Below are 19,803 nucleotides of genomic sequence, written 5' to 3'. Positions count from 1 at the left end.
TTTAATTTTGTGTACACAGGAGCTCATAAAAATATGATATTCAAAAAAGTGAGCAAAGCCGGAAGCTTTTATACATTTTAGACACAGAAACAATAAATTTGTGAAGACGTGACAAGACAAAGAAGTTTGGGCTTGAGGTAGTAAATTAGTGAGGAAGTAACAAGGTTTATTTATACAGGTTTCTCCCCCTTAAATTCCCTATCTCTGATGATAAGGATGCCTCTCTTCTTCCTGGTGCAGGGAGCATACCTTTCACATGGAAGATTTATTTCCTGTTTTCAGGGAGACAAAGGAGGGTCAGAGTGTCCTCCTTGTACTGGCTGTTTCTTAAGTAACCTTAATTCAAAATAATCAATATGCTAAATTGGGATATTTTGAGGTAGCATATTCTACCTCCACTCAATGGCCACACTCATTATTTACATATTGGCTATTCTGCTTTTGTGCTACAATGGCAGAATAAAGTGGTTGGGAGAGACTATTAAACGAACCACAAAAGCCTAAAATATTTAGTGGGGCGCCTCAGTAGCTCAGTCGGTTAAGCATCCGGCTTCGGCTCAGGTCATGATCTCACAGTCCGTGAGTTCGAGCCCCGTGTCCGGCTCTGTGCTGACAGCTCGGAGCCTGGAGCCTGCTTCAGATTCTGTGTCTCCCTTTCTCTGACCCTCCCCTGTCCATTCTCTGTCTCAAAAAGAAATAAACATTAAAAAAATTAAAAAAAAATTAGTATCTGGCGCTTTACAGAGAATGTTATCCAGAAATTTTCTAGATCTGAAAATCAAATTTCTGAAAAGTTCAATAACCTGCCCAACATCATACCACTATGAATGTGATAGAGTTGAAATTTGAGTGCATACCACCCGATTCTGGGCCCATGGTCATAACAAATATCATTATCCCTGCCTTATTACCTGAGAGTGCTGCTATTACCCCACCATTTCCAACAATGGCCTCCAGATTTAATGTTTCCTTTCTAAAATATCATCAATTTTATTTTCACTTTTTAAAAATATTAAAAGTCATCTATTTACCTCTGAATACTTCTTCAGATATATTTCATAGATTTAATGTTAACTGTATTGGTTTTCATTGTTTTATAGTCTATAAGTACTCATTTATTGTCTCTTTGATTGAATTTTTGTTTGTGACATCTTTTACTCTTTCAATTTTCAGGTGGATGCAATTATTTTTTAATTAAAATATAAAACATATAGCATTTCATTTTCCAGTGAGGATAGAGACCATTTTCCATGTATGCAGAGGAGAGAATGCTTTTGTATCATAGTTGATTTATTGAGTTAGACATTTCTTGCTTCTATATAATATATGATTTTTTAAATTTTTAATAGTTTTTAAAGTTTGAGTACAGTTGACACATATGTTACATTAGTTTCAGGTGTAAAATATCGTGATTCAACTTCTCTATACTCTAAAATACATAATTTCTAAATGTGTTTGAGTATAACATACTTAGAGAAAAGTGCACACACTGTAAGGTACACCTCAAAAAAGGATCAGAAAGTGAAAAATCATGTATATCCATTCCAGATATCTTGCTGTATGAAATCTTAGGTGAATAGTAAGAAAGGCATCTGACTTCTGCAGTACCTGGGTGGCTCATTCAGTTAAGCATCCAACTCTTGATTTCGGCTCAGGTCATAATCTCATGGTTCATGAGATCAAGCCCCTTGTTGGGCTCCACAATGACAGTGCGGAGCCTGCTTGGGATTCTCTCTCTTTACTTCTCTCTTTCTCTCTCTCTCTCTCAAAATAAATAAATAAACATTAAAAAAAATCTGACTTTCTGTATTGAAACAGAGTGGTGCTAATGGGCTGTCTTGGTCAAGGTTTATAGGAAAATTGTGGGTATTTTTAATATTTAAAAAGAAACCCTGAAATACAGCACAGTGCAGTGAGAACACTGGGCTGCAATTCAGGAGACTTAAGCTTAGTCTCAGCTGTGCCTATTCCCTTGCCCCTATCACTTTGCTTCTGAAATCTCTTCCTATAAAAGGAGTTAAAATGAGATGCTCACCAAGATGCCTCCAAACTCTGACTGTTCGGAATTCTAGAAGTAGTTTCATATGTATTAGGTTATCAGTTATTTGATATCAGAAAGTCCAGGACTAACAGATAAAAACAAAGCTCAATTATAAGTAAAATGGCTCCTTTCAAATTTATTCAAATTCTATTCTATTGAACTTATCAGAGAAAAATTTAACTGAAGAATTTAGTCATTTTGAAAAATAATTTTTAGCCATCTTTAGTTAAACAATTTGCAGTGTCTATCAAGGGCTATATAACTTTTCTTGACCTTACAATTCTACTTCTTTGTACACTAAGGAAATACTTTTATGCATACCATTTCTTTGACCTTATTCTAATGCAATCATTTTATGCACAGACGATTATCACATGTAATAGGGAAAAGTAGAAAGAACCTAAGTGTCCAATAATAGTTAAAAATAGGGGTATTTTCTTACTGAAGCATAGTTGGCACACAGTTTTACATTAGGTTCAGGTACACAACTTAAGATTCGACAAGTCTGTACAACAGTAGGGGTATGTTTAAATAAATTATGGTATCTCCATACCATCAGGTTGTATAATTTTATTTAGTAATATGAAGAATAAACTTATTATAATGTTAATTTCTAAAAACAGTATAAAATTAAGTGCACAACATGGTTTCAGTTATGTAAAAGTAATACAAATGAAAGGAAATGTACCAAGACAGTATCATGATTGCTTCTGCCTGATGAGATTATGTGTTTTTAAACTGGTTAGTAAAACTTTTTATTTTTTTTACAAAGATACACACTGCTTTTATAATCATAAAAAAGAGACAAAGATGATGTATGTTCAGTTGTCCAAAATGATTAAAATACTTGACAAATAATAATGAAAAGGACTATGTTTTCTTTCTAATGTATTATTTATATGGAAAACAATTCCTATTAGTTCCTGTTTTCAAAAAGCACAATGTATACTCTTCACAGTTACCAATACAATGCTAGGGTAATGTTGGTAAAAAGCACAAATGATAACCCAAGAGATCTCTCTGTTGATTAAGCGACCCTTTGAAATTACTACATGAAAAGGTCACTTACTCTCCAACAAAAATAACATTTTTGTCTATGTCCTCTAATTTCACACAATGAGAGTGTAATTTGAATATATGTATTTTTGAAGTTTTCAATTTAGTTTGAAGAGGTATTATGTAAATATTTTGAATATTCAATTTAAAGTTCAACATAATAGACTGGCACCTATTGAACAACCATGCTGTTCCACAAGGGTACAAAGACAACTTTCACAAGTTTTAATTGGCAGGGACCTTTTGCACAAAAAGGTTACCTTCATTTGAATACTGTTTGTATTTATGTGGTCCTAGTTGCCTTAATAACTCACGAATCAGCTGATGGATCATCTGTCCCTATTTGATAGATACATCTCTCAGATGCAGATCAATCTATTTTGAAATGAACAAAGGGACAAGGGTCCTTTTTGAGATGTTCCACAGGAAATGAGCATGGAAATGAATGATCAGAGGACCCTTCATGTGCCAAGGTGCTGCTGACTCATACACTCATGTGGATGGATGGAGGTACATTGAGCCTTACCCATTCTCCTCTCAACTTGTTTTTGTGATCAAGGAGATACACTTCCAAAATTGTAGGTCGACAGTATCTGGGTAACAATAATTAGCAGGGAAATAGTACACACATTCTCCTTCCTGTACCTCATTTTCCAGAAGGTACAAACTAAGCTTCAAGTTTGATCTGGCCCTGTTCTCTGCCCATCCATATACTTAGATGTTGTTTTAGCACCTCTCTGCTCTCAGCTACTTAGTCCTTAACTCCCTGCATCATCATCTCCTGTGTTCTATTCCAAATTTATCACTCCCTGTGTGCCATCTTTCTTTCTCAATTCCCAGGACCAGACCCTGGCCTGTCTCTGGTTTGATTCTGCTTTCACTCTTTGGAAACTGATGCTGATTTACCTATGACCCTGACCTCCAGGCCCTTCCCCCTCATCCTACACAGGGGTCCTTATAGAGGCTCCCTGCAGACCTGGCTTCAAACATCTGCTGAAATTAGCCCTTCACATTTCACCACTGACCATAGCCAAGAGTAGTTCAAATAAACAAATAATTAGAGTTGAAAAGAGATATGTGGATGTTCAACAACAAACCAACATACAACATTATCCAGAAGGGCCATCGAAATTGGAGCTTATTTTATCACATCAGTAAGGAAGTATACAATCTGAAAACATTCAAAGGAAATCATTTTCTACTCTTTGGCCTGACACCAAACACTATCCAGTCCCCCAGACCAATGTTGCACATTAGCCCATTATCAAGTATTAGGTGTAAGTAAATAGTCAATTCCGGTAAAAGCAGGACAAAACTCAGGGTGCTAAAAGGTGGAGCTGATTGCATTCCACGGAATGTAAAGCTATGAGGTTTTAAGAAATCATCCCCCAAAGAAGACTAGAAAAATTATGTTAAGGCACTGTTTTTAAGGGCCTTGTTTGTATGTACTGGGAAACTTACAGTTTTGGAGATGCTTGTTAATATTGAATGCTCTCTCTCTCTCTCTCTCTCTCTCTCTCATAGACTATTAATGATTTTTTTACTGGTGGGATCCAGAAGTGCTCAAACAACCTACCCAAGAGCTTCCACCCATCACCATGTAACTGTGGGGCTGGGGAATCAGCTAATTTCTCAACAGGCAGTGAATATTAGCAAGTTCATTAACTATTTTCAACTAGCCACACAAATCCAAGAAGCTAATTGCTTGTTTTCCAGGAAGGGTGGGCCTTGTTCTCTAGTTCTCAGTGATCAAGATAACTGAAACTTGTTTGTATTTTCCAGCCAGAAGCTATTTCCACTTAATTCTTTCAGTATGGTAGCATTCTGGTTAAGGTACTGAGCAGAATTTAAAGGAATTGTTGAGTCGTCAAAATTAAACTATAAACAGAGGGCAATTTTAAGAATTTGTAAATCCTTCTTCCTGATCCTGAAGTCTTTCCCTGGGGCTGATGTTAGGCAGGACTTGGTCATTTTCCTTCAAGGGAGAAACACTAAATTAAGCTCCCCAAGAGATTTATTTGACTTGATCGGCCATGAGTTTCCTTCACAGTCATATATTATAAATTCTTCATTTAGACATTCTGAATTCACCAAAATCAAGCCAACAAAGACTAAAGTTTCATATTTGGCAGATTTCAAGATGACCTTTACTAATGCATTTGAGAGAGTAGGTAGGGAAGGGACATAGGTGAACACAGCTAAGTCTTAAAAGTAAATTTGAAATCATTCATTTCCAAGTGAGTAGTATCCTGTTTGCATGTCATTCCTATCTCTATCTTGGTATAGGTTCCTGGTAACTGTTGTTGCTGGTAAATGTAGAAATAAGGGAAGTGACTATCTTTGAAAATATTCTTTAAGCTCAACTTTTAAATATTTTAGGACAACTCCCCATGTCTTCCAGGATTTCTGAGACTTGGCTGCAGTTTTAAATGACTGATTATAGCTTTTACTGAATTTTAAGAACTTAATATGTGTATCAGTTGCTTTTAGTTTATTTGCAGATTATACTGCAGTATTATCAAGCAATCAATCCACATTTACTTCTTGTGTTCTTATGACATGTTGTGTTCTCAACAGTAAAAAAGCATCGAAATAGTAGGCCTGGTCCCCATTTCTTGCAAAATTACTATCTGGCTAGAGAAGTAAGTCTTAGAGAATATTTATAATCATAAGTAGGTAATCCTACACAAAACATATGTATTACAGATGATAGATTCTAAAGGTAGTTAGAGAAGAACAAAAATCAATGCTAGACAAAATGGATGGGAGTAGTTAATTAAGGAGATGAAACAAATGAACTTAGGGGAAGTTTATAATGTGGACAACAAAAGGACACAGTTATATCAAGCATCTGGAAAAATGATGCTCCCTTCAATTTCAAAATAGTTTATTTTGACTAGAAACTGGAAAGCAGGAGGAGTGGGTAGTGGTGAACACTGGTGCCTTTCATTTGATTAATATGTAAATACCAACATCCCCAATCTAAATACATTGTATGTAAAGTAGCAATTCTAATGTTAACAACCTATGTATTTCTCTGAGGAAATACTTCTGAAATGTTGCTGCTAAAATATTTCTGATGAAATGTTCCTGATAAAATATGTTGCTCTGTCTATAGTAGATAGTCAATATGTGCTTGTAAAATCAAACTGAGTTGAGAATTAAAGCCACCAGCTGAATTTGTATGGTTACAAATAAATCCCTGGAGAAAAAAGGGATTCTCCTTCACACATACTTAGTAAATAATATGAGAGCATGAATTTATGAAAGGGGTATAGTTTTTCTTTTGAGTTGACAGTAGGTAGAGATATAGATAATGTATACATACATAGTTGTTTAAATTTGGACTCTTCTTTGGCAGATAAGCTAGGCCCCAAATATATGATTTGTCTAAAACATAGTAGGATTTAAAAGAATCATCTGCATGCTAGTCTCTTTTTCTTTTTTTAAGTTTATTTATTTTGAGAGAGACAGAGATAGCGCAAGTAGGGGAGAGGCAGAGAGAGAGAGACAGAGAATCCCAAGCAAGCTCCGCAATGTCAGCTTGGAGCCCGATGTGGGACTCGAACCCAGGAAACCATGAGATCATGACCCAAGCCGAAACCAAGAGTTGGATGCTTAACTGACTGAGCCACCCGGGTGCCCTTGCATGCTAGTCTTAAAAGTCAAACATTGACATATATTTGGTTCAGTTTCATTCAAAGTATTGAATGAATTGAGTTAAATTAATGCTGATTAGGAAGTTTATTGACCATAAACAATAGTCACCATAATAAATAAAATTGCTGAAAACTTGTCTCTAAACCAAGATGTTCATTAACTCTTGTTCCTCTTACATCAAAGTAGAAGATTCATTATAAGAAATGACATAAACTTTTAAACTGGTTTTAACCACTTTCTGAAAACACCCTGAATATTGAATGAGGCAGTCTTTTTTATTTTGCCTATTTAATAAAATCTTGTAACTTTATTTATTTTGCAATATTCACTTTACTATGCTTCATTTCTGAAATCATTCATATAGTGTGTAAAACTATAATGAGTAGCTTTATGCTTAGATTTTTTTCTCTTTTGTGATTACGATTAGGAAGGAGATGACTGTGTCAAAGGCTGTGATCACACATGCTGCCATGTTGTTTTTCCTGACTTGCTAGTAGAATGAGACATCCAGTGGTTAGCTACAACACAGAGAAATGAGATGTTTTATTTCCCCCAACATTGCTTACTTGGGGCTTCAAAATAAAATACTTATCAGAGTTACAGGTGTGTGTGTGTGTGTGTGTGTGTGTGTGTGTGTGTGTGTGTGTGATTTAGCTCCCTTTCCTAACCTATTTTTGTTTTGTTCTTTCCTCATTTGTGTCCCCAAGATATAGAGAACCATTGGGAATACATTTATTTACTTCACAGTGGTTTTTTTTCTGTTTTTCTTTTTTTTTAACTTTTTGTGAATGTTTTCACATCTTCTCCCATTGGATTTTGTCAATCTTACAGATTCTGTTAACTGTGACAATAAACAAAGTCTGAAACTCAATTTTGTCTACTCTCAATGGAACATCAATTTGTGTTCTAATTAGATTTTATTCCACGTAGTATTCTTCTGCATGTTTTACAAAATCATATTATAACCTTTCACTTAGATGTACTCTTCCTTTAAATTTAGAACAATTTTTTTAAATTAAAGAAGATGGAAACTATTTTGAATATAAAACAAGTCCAAACGTTGCTAAACCTGCAATTAGGTAATTGTGAGCACAATTAGCTACCAGCTGTTCATTCTAAAGTAACAAGAATTTGCCTGTGTCACTAATTATTTATACATAAAATTTTGCACTTTTGCATTTTGGTAGTTAATTAAATCATGCAGTTAAACTATGCATGATAATTGGGCATGAAAGAACAAAATGCAAATGGAAAAAACTTAGAAAAAATAGACCTCATGAAGAATATATTTTCTAGCCACATAAGAGGAGGAATCTATTGAGTAGTCATCTGAAGGGCCTTTTTAATGGAACTAGTTTTGAAGTTAAGGTGAGAGATTTGTTGAGAACTCTTTACCCCTATGGTACATACCCTAGCATTCTCTAGGAATTCCTGGAGGTCACAGGGCAGATTTGGGGCTCTCTGAGTACTCATATGTTTTTCTCTGGCTGCCAAAACCTCCCCCTTTCTGCTTCAAATTAGAGCAGTCTCTGGGAAGTGACTTGTCATCTCTTCTAATACCCCCTTTCCTCATCTAGCTATAGGTGCCAGGCACTGGAGATATAGTAGCAAACAAAACAAAGTCCCTGCCTTCATGGAACTGACCTAGAGGGAGGAGACAGAACAAATACACAAGTAAGTGCATGCAGTTGTAGATGATGATAAGTCCTATTACAATACGGTATACAGAATGGAATAGACTGAGACTTGAAACCTACTTTAGTGATTGTCAGGAAAGACCTCTTTGAGGAGGTGATGTTTGATTAAAGAACTGAAGGAAGGGAGGTAGTGAGTTTTGCAGATGTTTTGGGGGAAGAAATTTCTAAATGTAAAAAGCAAAGGGTAAAGCCCCCAGAATGAAAACATACTTGATTCAGTGACCAGAAAGAATACTAGTGTGGTCAGAGCAGAGAGGGTGAAGGGGAGAGAGAGTAGGATGAGTCCGAAAGGGCAGCATGGAGCAGATCATGGAGGGTCTTGTAGGCTACAGTAAGAACTTATTTTGAATTTTACCCTGAAATTATTGGAAAGTCAAGGGAGAGTTTTGAACTATAAAAACAAATAACCAAATTAATTTTTTATGGGGCCAGACACCTAGCCCCACCCAACTACAAGGGAAATTTGGTTCCAAAGTTTTGGTGACAGAGAAAAAGCATGTTTAACATGTCTTATCCTTTGGATTAGTTATAACTGCTCTGCTATGGCATAACACATTACTCCAAAACTTAATGGCTTAACACATTTATTATCTCACAGTTTTCATGGATCAGGTGTTCTGGCATGGCTTAGATGCATTCTCTGCTATAGATTCCCTACCAAGACTATCTCAATCAAGGTGTTAGCTGGGGCTACAGTCTAATATAAAGGCTCAACTGAGGAAAGATCCTCTTCCAAGATCAGTCACATGGTAGGGACCAAAATTCCATTCCTTCCAGATTGTTTGAGTGAAGCCTGAGTTCCTCATAACCTGTTGACTAGATGCATCTCTTGGTTACTTGCCATCTCACAACATGGTAGTAAGTGCAATGGTGAGAGATAGTACCAATGAGAAAGAGAAAAAGAGAGAGAGAGAGAGAAAAGAGCTAGCAAGATGAAATTCACAAATCACAGGTTTTTAAAAAAAGTTTTTAATGTCTACTTATTTTTGAGAGAGAGACAGAGACAGAGACAGAGACAGAGCGTGAGTGCGGGAGGAGCAGAGAGGGAGAGACAGAATCCTAAGCAGGCTCCAGGCTCTGAGCTGTCAGCACAGAGCTCCAGGCAGGGCTGGATCCCACAAACCAGGAGATCATGACCTGAGCCAAAGTTGGACACTTAACTGTTGACTGAGCAACCCAGGTGCCCCAAGTCACAGTCTTTTGTAATCTAATCATGTGTCATCCCATAACTTCTGCCATATTGTATTGGATATAAGGAAGTTCCTAGGCCCAGCCCATACTCAAAGGGGAGAAGATTACATGAAATCATGAATACCAGGAAGTGAGGAGCATCGAAAGTCATGTCAGAAGTTGTCTACCACTTCCTCTACCTGCAAGAGGCTCTGATTGGCCTACAGGATCTGCAGGGTGGTTCAGACCAAGGTCAAACCCAGGCCCAGCATGTGAATGGGAGCAAGTCAAAGGAGAAGATAATATGCTCAAAAGATCTACAACATCCAGGAAGATTAGCAGCCAGAGAAAAGGAGGCAGATACCCCTGGCAGAAGATTGAGTTAATCACCCTCTTCTGGGCACATTCTTATCATAAGTCCATAAAAAGCCCTGCTTATAGTTTTATTTATTTATCTATTTCATGTATTCATGCATCCATTCATTCTTTCCTTTTTTAAATAACAAATTTATCATTAATATAATTCACATACCACAAGCTCACCCGTTTAAAGCACATAATTCAATGGTTTTAATATACTCACAGAGTTGCATAACCATCACTATAATCTACGTTTAGAACATTTTCATCACTCAAAAAAGAAATTCCATACCCATTATCAACCAGGTACCATCTCTCCCTACCTGTAGCACTAAATAATCATTAATTTACTTTCTTTCTCTGTGGCTTTGCCTCTTCTAGATATTCATATAAATAGAATCATACAGTATTTGTCCTTTTGTGTCTGGCTTATTTCACTTAGCATAATGTTGTCAAAGTTCATTCAGGTTGTAGCATGAATCAGTACTTTATTTTTATGGCTAAATAATATTACATTGTATGGATATACAATAACTTTGTTTATTCATCAGCTGATGGGCATTTAGATTGTTTCCACCTTTTTAGCTATTATGAATAATGCTGCTATGAACATGTGTATAAGTTAAAATTTTATATGTATGTGTATGAATACACATATACATACACAAATACCTACATACAAACATATATACAAAAGCAAAATAGCCAGGTCACTATGTAGACTTAATTTAACTGAGTAGTGCTGGACTGTTCTCCAAATGGCTGGCCCTGTCTATGCTACCACAGCAAAGCATGAAGATTCCTGTAATACCTCAGTTCTGTCAACACTTGGTAATCTATAGCTTCCTAATTTTTCCAGGCCAACAGGAGTAAGCTGATATCACATAGATGTTTTAATTTGCATTAATTAATGACTTGGAGCATTTCATATGCTTGCTTTTTGGGTTTCATTTTTAATAAATGTTTTGTTCATTTATCCTTTGCCCATTTTTCTTTTAGGCTTTGTATCTTTTTTGTGATACTTTTAAAATATTAATTTTTGTTGGCTTTAGATATTGTACTTTTTTCTCCCATCTCACCATCTGTCTTTAATTTTATCGATGGTGCCTTTCATTAAACAGAAATCTTTAATTTGAATGTAATCAAATGTATTAATTTTCACTTGACATATTTAGGTTTAGAGAAAACAAAAATTTTCTTCTATAAGAAATTCTTCCCTACTCCAAGATAAAAAAACATTTTTGTAATTTCCTTTTTGATGTTATTATTGTTTCCTTTCATAATGATTCCTGAAACCATTGGGAATCCACCTCCATACAGATTGTTAGATGGGAACCTAGTTTGATTTTTCTTCCATAATGAGACAATTTTTCCAGCACCAGCCACCAAATCATTTATCCTTTCCTATAATCTGTGGCATCACTTTTTATCATATTTTGTGATCCCATATATACCCGAGACTCCCTCTGAACTCTATTTTGTTCCATGGTCTACTTAACTTTTTTTTATGGCCTACTTAAATTTAATAGTATCTCTGGTGCAAATTTAGCTTGACTCTGTATGCATTCACCTTGGTCATTTTCTTCAGTGCTAGGAAAGTAATAACTCTCCTCAAAACAAAAAAGAAAAAGCCAAGCTTGCAAGACAAATCTGAGAAGTGGCTCACCTGTTGGATTTGGTATAGGTAGCACCTTTTGGTGATAATTAGCTACACCATGAAGAGCATTGACTTCAGTGTTCCATTAAGTGCCAAGGGCTCATTGCAAGTTGAAAGCTCAGTTCGGTTTCCAACAGTCTCCTTACTTTTCTTCATTCTATTTTTTAAAGTTTATTTATTTTTGAGAGAGAGAGAGAGTGAGCGGAGGAAGGGCACAGAGAGAGGAAGAGAGAGGATCCCAAGCAGGCCTCACACTGTCAGCACAGAGCCTGATGTGGGGCTTGAACTCACAAACCATAGATCATGACCTGAGCTGAAATCAAGAGTCGGATGCTCAACAAAGTGAGCCACCCAGGAGCCCACTTTTCTTCATTCTAAAAAGTTTGTGGCAATTCCTTGTCCCATGAGACAGCCAGGAACTTATGCCATAAATTGCTGTAAATCAAGAACTTTGATGAACTTGTAACGAATCCAATAGGCAGCAGACTTTCTCAAATAGCTTAATTAAATGATGCTTATTGTTAATTTATCCTAGTATCCTGTTAGCTATCCACAGAGATTTCTATTATCCAATATCAGTAGTGAAAATGAGGTACAATTTACTCAAAAGACATGGGGTTGGAATATATAATTACCTCCAGGTTGTATTCAAATACAGTATTAACATTTATTCATAATGTAATTATTTCTTATATCCTCTAGTTAGCCACTGACCAGTTAGCCATTATGGCTAGTTATCAACTGTGTTTTATAGTGATTTTTCTGTCACGTTTAAAATAATCATAAGGATGTACACATATTTTACTCAAATATTTGCTCTCCAGCCATGAAGCCCATCCTTGGTTTGAGCTAACTGTGGCATGTGATTGTGTGCAACCACGGTACAAGGAGCTGTTTGTGGCCAAGCAGGTTGGTACATTGCCTTTGCATGGTTTCTCATAATTACCAATTTCCTCTCCTTCCTCTCCCTTTCATTTCTGACATAGACACGAGCTCTCACACCTAGATTCTTCTTTTCTTACATCAAATTTTTAATTGATATATAATTTACATATCTCAAAAATTTACCCTTTAGAAGAGTAAAATTCAGTGGTTTAACAGTGTATTCACAAGATTGTACAAACATCACACAACCTGGAATTATGTAATTCCAGAACATTTCATCACCCCCCCCCAAAAGAAACCCTATCCCCTTTAGTAGGCATTGCCCCCATTCTCCCTCCCCACACCTCCTGGAACCACTAATCTGCTTTCTGAATCTCTGGATTTGCCTATTCTGGATATTTCATTCTAAATGGAATCTTTTTTATTATGGTTAAACACATGTAACATAAAACTTTCTATCTTAACCATTTTAAAGTATACAGTTCAATAATATTAAGTACATTCACATTGCTGTGCAACAAATCTCCAGAATTCTTTTCATCTTGCAAAACTGAAATTCTGTCCCCATAGAGGATGACTTTCTTTTTAAATTTTTTTTTTTTAATTTTTTTTTTCAACGTTTATTTTTGGGACAGAGAGAGACAGAGCATGAACGGGGGAGGGGCAGAGAGAGAGGGAGACACAGAATCGGAAACAGGTTCCAGGCTCTGAGCCGTCAGCACAGAGCCCGACGCGGGGCTCGAACTCACGGACCGCGAGATCGTGACCTGGCTGAAGTCGGACGCTTAACCGACTGCGCCACCCAGGCGCCCCTCTTTTTAAATTTTTTTTAATGTTTATTTATTTTTGAGGGGGTGGTGGGGGAGGGCAGAGAGAGAGGGAGACAGAGAATCTGAAACATGCCCCAGGCTCTGAGCTGTCAGCACAGAGCCCGATGAAGGGCTCAAACTCAGGAACAGTGAAACCATGACCTGAGCTGAAGTCGACGTCTAACCGACTGAGCCACCCAGGCACCCCTAGATGATGACTTTCCATTTCCTCTTTCCTCTGGCTCCTGGCATTCTATTCTACTTTCTGTCTCTATGAATCTGGCAACTCTAGGTACTCATATAGGTGGAATCATACAGCATATGTCTCTTAGTGACCAGATTATTGCATTTAGCATAATGTTTTCAAGCTTCATCCCTACTGTATCATCAGTCAATACTCCACTCATTTTTATGGCTGAGTAATATTCCACGGCATGGATAGACTATATTTTGTTTATCCAGCCACCATTTAATTGACAGTTGGGTTATTTCCACTTCTTAGCTATTATGAAGAATGCTATAAAAGCATTCCTGTATAATTTTTGATGTGGACATATATTTTCAATTCTTCTGGGGACACACCTAGGAGTGAAATTGCTGAGTCCTGTGGTAACTCTATGTTTAACCTTTAAGGAACTGCCAGACTGTTTTCCAATGTGGCTGTACTACTCTGCCTTCTCACCAGCAGTGTATGAGGGTTCCAATTCCTTCACATCCTCAACACTACTTATTATCTGTCATTTTGATAGCCATATTAGTGAGTTTCAGCAAGAATTCCCAACGTACTGCCTACCCTCATCATTTCTTGTCTGACCTGAGGCAGAGGGAGCCAGATAAGAGGGGACTGTAGCTATTCCTAGGGTATACTGAGAAGGCCAGTGATTGGATTGATTTTGAAAAAAAAAGGACTATTTGTTTTCTATATTTTTTAACCCAAATTCATTCTGAACCTTCAGTTTTGGGTTGATCAAAATAATCAGGTGACTAGACTGCTTGAATAAACAATGTATGGTGGGCTGGGTGGAGCCAGCTCGCCCCGAGTTTGAATCCTGGTTCTGTCTCTCTGGACTAGTTATTTCACTTTTCTGGGTCTGTTTGTCTCTTCTGTAAAATGAGGTACAATCACAATCAGATGAAATGTATGTAAAAGAATCTACACACTTCTAGTGCAGAATAGGTACACAGTAAATCTTCATTTATTTGTTCTTTGATTCTTAGGAACCTGTTTTTGAAATCAATTTTTGCGAAAATATCCTTTGATTTCAGCCCTTGGGCATTCCTTGTTGAGGTATGCTGGCTTTTCATGACAGATATCATAGACAAAGTGAACACTCAGGTGGCTTTTCTGGGAAGGTCATTTGATTGATTTTTTTAAGGGAAGGATATTAAAGCCCTACACATTTCAGTGTTTTTGAAGCTTCATAGTCTGAGACAAGCTGCGTACCTTAAGTTATTACTGTTGTCATGGCAAGTAGTGTTTGCTTTCCATAGCAACTGAAGCTACAGATAATTATACAAATGCTGGGAAAAAAATGGCCAGAGAACAAAACCGTGTCTTGCTCATAGTCTTTGGGTAAAGATGTTTTCTAGTATAAAAGCAACTTAAGGTTCTGTGCTGTGGGGGCCAAGGGCAGGCTGCCCAAAATGTACTACAACGGTATACTGATTATTTTGAATTGGAGCTACTTGTGAAGCAACTGGTGCGAAGACACTCACACACTCCTCTGTCCCCCTGAAAGCAGGAAACACATTTCTCATATGAAAAATACCGTCCCTGTACTAGGAAGTAAGAAGACATCTTTACCAGACATAGGGACTTTTTGTGGGTGCAAAATACGTGTGGGCATGATACGGTGGGTACAGCCAGGCTTTCTCACCTGGGCACAACTGATCTCTTGCTCTAAGATTCTAGACAATCCTTCCCAAAGGAAGGATTCCTTCCCAAGGAAGCCACTGGGCTTCATTGTCCTTAATTAGAAAATGAGGGGCTTGGGCCAAACCATCGATAAGGATCCACTTGGCTATGCCAGCATCACTAAGGCAAAACCCTCAGCAAGTTCCATGTTGCTACCCTACTCCCATCCTTGTGAGAGACCCTTAGGGGTTCGCTCACAGTCTGTAGGTTGGATAGCATAGGTAATTTCAGTGTTCCAAACTTACTCCTGCTAAGTTGAGAATAGAAGCATAAAGGAATAGGCATTTAGGCCCTCTGGGAATGTATTTTAACAATTGGTTTTTCTTTTTAGTTAATTATCTCCCAGAAAAAAAAATTATCTTTTTTTCTGGGTTTCAATGCCAGACCATGTCTCTTCCACAGTTTGTTACATTAAAATTTTTAGTAAAAGCTATAGCAAGGTTCTAATTGTTGTGCAGTGAGGAGAGAAGAGCAGCCATTACGATCAGGGGCGGGTATTAGAGGCCTTGAGAATGGGAGCAGGTTTTCCTCAACAGCCAATAAGTGCTTGTGGCATGGAGCAGACAGCATTCCCACTGCGGGAATGGTGTGGCATGAACTTTTTTAGAGATCATGTTGGCTGCTGGGTGGAGAACAGTTTGGAGGGGACAAGACTGAGAGTGGGAAGGACTCGAGTGAGGAGTGCAGGCCAGGACTGATGGGGATGTGGACTAAAAGGGTGGAACCTTGCAGAATTCACTGTTTTTTTTTTTTTTTTTTTTTTTTTAGTAGGCTTCATGTCCAGCACAGAGACCAATGTGAGGCTTGAACTCACAACACTCAGATCAAGATCTGAGCTGAGATCAAGAGTCAGTCGCTTAACTGACTGAGCCACTCAGGTGCCCCTCACTGATTTTTTTTATTTTTTTTAATTCAAGATGGATTAAAATAGCACTGCTTAAATTCCCTTCATGTATTTATCATTGAATTTTCCCACAAGTAAAACAGATCAGACCTCATTAAAGTATACCACAATATATTAGTATCATACCAAGAAAAATGGGGGACTTTTAATGGAAACTGAAATCACACATTGATCCATGTATTCCAGATGTAGTGAAATATTACATTTTTGCAAAATGGTATCTGACTGAACCAGGGATGAACAAAGGTGTGGGTGTTCTTATAAGCCAGGAGTGGCTTGATGTCGATTTTGTGCGAGTGTGTTCTCTTTTCCCTCAAGAGATGTAAAAATGGGATACTTATCTCCTTTGAGTATGAAGCAAACAACCAGCAGTTTGATGCCCACATAGAGATAAAACCTTACATCATTAGTTTTTTTGTTTTGTTTTGTTTTGTTTTTGTCGTCCAAGGAATTCCTTTGGAAATTTCCATGGAATTTTGGGGGCTTGCTGTAGAGACTACTCATGGCTGTCCTTTCTTTGCAGAGGAATGCCTAGTCTCTGATACTGGCAGGTCCCCTGTGAGAAAAACCAGAGGTAAAGCAAAACCAGAAGAAGCTCAGGGAGAAGTCTCCCAAATCCTGCATGCTGTGTTCTGAAGGGATGGACACCTGGAAGCCCTGCCCACCTTTGGTGAGTATTTAATTGTTCTTCCTGATGGTAATTATAGCCCCACTGACCAGGGCCTTCTTCTTGCCTGGCTCTGTGCCGGGCGAGTTGCATGCATCATCCCATCAAATCCTCCCTCCTATATGAGCAGGTACTATTTATTACTGGTCCCATTGGTGAGAGGACACGGTGGCTTCAGAGAAGTTAATTACAGTCTCCAAGACTAGCCAGGATTTATACTTAAGCCCAAACTCTTCCTGCTTTGCTCTGCTGCTGCTAATCTTTCTGCTTTTGGGGGCGAGTCATGGTTGTTTCTGAGGAAGATTGGTTGATCATTATTAGGATTAATGCTTTTAATAATCCCTCTGTTTTGAATGTTGTCTTTGACAACTCAATACTAATTGTATAATCAAAGTTAATTAATGCTGATGATATGCTCTACAAATGACAAGTAATACATACCTACATGCTGTCCTTACCCCCTTGCATGTAATCTGGCACTAAAAGAATTGATTTGTTTTAGGATGAGAAGAACATGACAGTTGGAAGATGGGACTTGGCTCTTCTGCCCCTGATGCAACATTGTGCTTTAGGATTTAGGGAATTGTTATGTAAATACCTACCTTACTAAACAACTTTCTGTTTTACCTTTTCCTGGTTATTTCAGATGTCTTGCCAAGGTGAAGCTTTTAAGCTTCATAATTAGAGTTTGTGGTGCCTGAAGGCTGTACTGTAGCTACAAATCCAAATGGTCTATTTAAAATGCACTTTGGGAAGACTCATGATGTTTTAAAATGAGTCCCTCTTGAAAATGAGTTTAGGAGCTTCTTTCTAAACTCCGTAAAAGTTTAGGATTTTAACTTTTTTTTTTTTAATGGAAGTATAGTGGACACACGATGCTATGTTAGTTTCAGGGGTACTAGAATTTTAACTTTAATTTTATAGTGGGGAAAGAATATATCCAAAGACTCCCCTCATAGTGATGCACTGCCCCAGCATTTATTGAGATATGATTGACAAATTTAAAAAAGACATATTTGAAGTGTACAACATGCTGTTTTGATATATTTTTACATCATACATATACATATATTTTATGCAATGATTGAGTAGTCAGTTTAGAAATCCAAAACGTTGCATTGGAGAGGGAAAGTTCTGGAGCCCTTTCTGTGGCATGTCCTTCTTGTTTTGAGGGACAAAGTTTGTCACTATTATGAAAAAAAGTTTAATATTAATGATGTGACATTAATATTTACTTTGTTCATCCCATACTGTATGCTGGATTAGAACTAAAGTTGGTTTTTAATCTTTCAACTAATTGAAGGTCTTTTTAACTTGTCGTAAAATTGGCCAGCTTGAGAAAACAACATGTCATGTTAAATCTCCTTTCTCAATTCTGTGATGGGTGGCTGAGGGAAGTGGTGGAATTGCCTTCTCTGAGAATCTTTAAAACAGACTTGAGAAGTCCAATTGCATGGCGCAGGGCAACCCTGCAAAGCCCTGGTGGATGTCTCTGTGGGAAAGGCTGGCCAGGAGGGCAGACTGGGAAGTATGAAAGAAAGCTGTCTTGCAGTTGGGATCATTGTCATGCTTAAAAAGATGACAAGTCAAGGAGAACGCCTACAGTTGTCCTCCCTTTCACCTCTGGGGCTCCAAGCATCACTGAAGCTGCCCCTGTTGAGTGGCATTGACCCGGCAGGACTTCATGCTCAGCTTGATACTCAACTTGCTCCTCAACCATGGATGAAATTTTGGTTCCCCTCAGGCTATAAGGGCCCTTTTGATTAGCAGGAGATCTGAGCTTCTTTAGCTCCACTATGGAGCCCAGATTGGGCCCAAAAGACCCCCATCTCTGGGCTCCACAGACCTCAGCAGGTGCTGCTCGCCAGTGCCCTATGCTGAAGCGGAACCTTGGCGGTCGGAAGCCAGGAGCCGAGCGGAAGGAGCTTCCTGCATCCCAGTTCCGGAGGCATTCTACGCGACCCCAATAGCTTAGGTCAAGGCGGAAGTGCACCTTGCCCCTTTTCCCCCGCTAGGTACTCTGGGAGATAGACGGTTTACTTGTTACATCATCTGAGGAATCTGAGGCTGCTCTTCGTTGACCAACCCTCACAGCTTTCCGTGAGGACTGGAGGCCAAGGAGGAGCTTCCAGGCTGTCATCTGGCCCCTGCCAGCTCCTCCGCGCCCCTGGGCCCCGGGCACTGGCTCCTCAAAGTGGACGCCTCTGAGAGGGAAGAAGGTGAACGCAGGCTGGTGAGGGCTTCTGTGAGGTAACAGGCCTTGGGTGGCCCGCTGCCATTTTCTTATCACCACGGGCTCGCTGCCATTTTCTCATCACTGCAGGCTCGCTGTCATTTTCTCATCACGGCGGATTCAGAAAGATGTCTTCTAGAACACCTTGGGAGGGATGCCTGGTTGAGAGGATGGTTGGGTGCACAGGTGGTTTGCTGGTGTTTTGAGGCCTCCATAGGGACACCATCGCAGGTAGCACTGCAGGAGGCACTCTTTGACTCTTCTTTGGAAAATTCTAGAAAGTTCCCAGTATCAGCCTAAACCTCAGAAACAGATTTGTGAGGAAAGTGAGCAAGTAACAAAGCCAGAGGCTGTCCAAGGCACATTAGCACAATTGATGGGAGAAGGAAAGCAAGAGATTTACCTGGCTTTAGTAGGCTGAGCAGCTGATGAACTGTGACACTGCAGACTTTTCCAAGTTTGAAGGCCATGTTGCAATAGTGGATTTTTAAAGGATCCACTTGAGGTATCATTTGGTTTTGTGTTTAAAAGATAAGGAGTTTGCATTAGGACTCATATCTGAGCCCATCCAGACTGAGCATAGAACTCTCAGCTACTCCAGAAAATCCATCTTTTAAGATGGAGTAATGCCAACGTAAAAGCTGAACCCCCTGTATGAATCTAAAAAGCTGTAGTATGTATAACTGAAGCCTAGATAAATACAAACAAATGCCCCTACAGCAATAAGTAAATAGGACCCCCCAAAGTAA

General features: G+C 38.4%; 1 long non-coding RNA gene across 1 annotated transcript in view; it reads left to right on the top strand.

Annotated features, from left to right (window-relative positions):
* LOC124525386 (uncharacterized) overlaps nt 1–19,803 on the top strand; it is a 57,967-nt gene that overhangs the window by 17,615 nt on the left and 20,549 nt on the right. The window contains exons 2-3 of the long non-coding RNA XR_006965492.1: nt 12,466–12,550; nt 16,678–16,824. This is a non-coding gene — a long non-coding RNA (uncharacterized LOC124525386). The remainder of the gene's footprint in view (nt 1–12,465; nt 12,551–16,677; nt 16,825–19,803) is intronic.

The sequence above is a fragment of the Lynx rufus genome, unplaced genomic scaffold (genome assembly GCF_022079265.1).
Source record: "Lynx rufus isolate CCGP_SWC_20201006 ecotype Redwood Valley unplaced genomic scaffold, mLynRuf1.p SCAF_40, whole genome shotgun sequence".
In the NCBI taxonomy this organism is placed as follows: domain Eukaryota; kingdom Metazoa; phylum Chordata; class Mammalia; order Carnivora; family Felidae; genus Lynx; species Lynx rufus.
The sequence above is the reverse complement of the archived record's forward strand: the minus strand, read 5'-3'. Positions and strand labels throughout refer to the sequence as shown.